Here is a 2,695-nt window from a genome sequence, read left to right as displayed (position 1 = left end):
CCTGAATGTGTTCATGACACTAGATTTCAGTAATTGTCAGATATTTCATGAGGCTCTGTTTTCCATGTGTGGTGTCCATTCACTCAACAGGTGTTTCTTAGTACCTTCCTGCTGTCAGCCAGGCACTGTGTTAGCTACACAGTCCTCTGGGAGATCCCAGGCTAAGCAACTCCCAAGAATAGAAGGTCCCCGGGGCTTTGAATTCCAACTCAGGCACGTACTAGCCTGTGACCTCCTGTTTTCCCCATCTGTACGTGGAAATGATAAGACCTAAGGATGAATGACATTACATAAAAAGTGCCTGTCATGGTGCCTGGCAAAGAGTAGTCAGTTGGTCAATAACAACACAGTCTTCTGGGTGTGACTTTAACACCACAGACTGAGGTCAGCAAGAAATATCCCGTCCTCTGTGTCGGATTGCCCAAGAAAGGCCCATCAAAGCCTCCCAATATAGAAAGAACACTTTTTGAAATAGTTTAGTTATCAGGTGAATACCCCAGGTTCTACTCAGCATGACTTATTACAGCCAATAAAGAGGCTGAGGTGGGAGATCGGAAAGATGCCTGTACTTCCTTGCACAAGGAAAGGAGCAATCAGGGCTCCCACCTGGAGACTGCTCGCAGGCAGCCTGGGGAGGCGGGATTTTATGGAGAGCAGACAAGGAAATGCAAATTCATCGTGAATATTCAAGACTGACTTTCACACAGGCACTGGGGGAGGGGGGAGGGGGCGGGAGCAGCTACTATTGCATTCTCTTTAGACAAGAGTTTCGATTCTCCAGGATGGAGGAAGGGGTGGATTTTCCTTCCTTAGGATGAGATTTAAATCTCCACCCAGAGGCGGGTTGAGGGTATCTGTGGCCTATTCTGTGGCTACCTTGTCAATGACAATTTCAGAAGAAAATGCAGCTTATTCTGCTCAGTGTAGGAGGATGACCCAGGGCAGGTGTCTCTTAGAAGGGCTGGGCTCTGAGGCTGCCTGCTTCAGTTTGACATTTTAAAATGAAGCATCATGGAGGAAAATAATCAGAACTTTGTTGACCTTACACTCATTTTGTAGTTCAGTATTTTAAAATTATTCTCAGTAGTGTACTGCAAAGGAGTGACCAGCATATTTTGGTTCTTAGCACATCCAGAGATCTGGGGTTAGTCGTATGACAAGAGAGAAATCAGCTAATTCTATTGCCCAGTTAGGGAAACCCTGGGTGGTGTGAATGGTTAAGCACTTGACTTCTAACCAAAATGCTGGAGGTTTAAATCCACCCTGGTGATCTGCTTCTGAGAGATCACAGCCTTGAAAACTCTGTGGAGTATAGTTCTGTGCACACACAGGTCACCACCGTGGGTCAGAGTCAACCCAATGGCAACCGGTTTGGATTTTTTTGGTTATTCTCCAGATAAGCTTTCCCTTGCTGGATGTGGAGTTGATGGGAGGGCTGTCTTAAGTACTACGCTGCGTGGGTACATTTGATTTGAAAGAGAAGAAAGAGGTATCTGGTGGCACAGTGGTTAAGCGCTTAGCTGCTAACCAAAAGTTTGGCAGTTGGAACCTAACGAGCTTCTCTGCAAGAGAAAGATGTGGCGGTCTTCTTCCTTATGGATCACAGCCTTGGAAAGCCTGCGGGGTGGTTCTACTCTGTTCTGTAGGGTCGCTATGAGTCAGGATCCACTCGATGGCAACAGGTTTGGGTTTTTGGTTTGTTTAAATGAGAAAACTCTTCGACCCTGCGTGGTGCAAGCAGTTTGTGATCTGCTGTTAACCTAAAGATTGGAGGTTTGAACCCACTTGGCAGTTTCATGGAATAAAGGCCTGATGATCTGCTTCCATAAAGATTACAGCCAAGAAAACTCTACGGAGCAGTTCTACTCTGTCTCGTGAGTAGACTTGAGTCAGAATCAGCTCAAGGGCAATGGGTTTGGTTTTTTGTTTTTAATGAGGAAGCCGTGCAGCCTTTGGGTTTCCAGGTCTCAGGCGTTTGCAATATTGAAGCAAGGGTTTGGTTGGGGCCTGTGGGTTTCATGAGTAGAGAGGAACCCTAGCCATCTCACTCACAGCAACCCGGGAAGGAGCAAGTCCTGCAGGGCAAAAGGTGTGTGGTTCCCTCGTGCAGCAAGGCCCAGGCAGTGGGCCCAGACTTCAAGGCCCCAGTGGGCTTAGACAGGAGGGTTTCATCGGCCACCATGCTGGGCTGAAGACTGGAGGGCTGTCTGCTTACTTTAAGGTATCAGAGTAGCCTTGGAAGACTTCAGGCCCCAGGAAATAGGAGGGCAGTGGTGGTTCAGTGGTAGAATTCTCACCTTCCACACAGGAGTCAGGGGTTCAATTCCCAGCCAATGCACTCCATGTGCAGCCCCCGCCCGTCTGTCACTGAAGGCCTGTGTGTTGCTGTGATGCAGAACAGATTTCAGACTAGACAGACTAGGAAGAAAGGCCTGGTGATTTACTCTTAAAAATCAGTGAAAACCCTCTGGATCACAATGGTCCAGTCTACAACTGATCACAGGGATGGTGCAGGACCAGGCAGCATTTCGTTCCATCGTGCCTGGGGGTCTCCATGAGTCTGGGAGCTAACAACACCAGGGAGGAGGGCCATCAGCCCACTCTCAAAATAGAAGACTGGATTTTCTGCCGTGACAACAGAATGGGACCCAGAGTCTAAATTCATTTGGTTTAAAGAAAATAATGTGTCAACATG

Source organism: Elephas maximus, chromosome 18, assembly GCF_024166365.1.
Source record: "Elephas maximus indicus isolate mEleMax1 chromosome 18, mEleMax1 primary haplotype, whole genome shotgun sequence".
Taxonomy (NCBI): domain Eukaryota; kingdom Metazoa; phylum Chordata; class Mammalia; order Proboscidea; family Elephantidae; genus Elephas; species Elephas maximus.
This window is presented reverse-complemented; position numbering follows the sequence as displayed.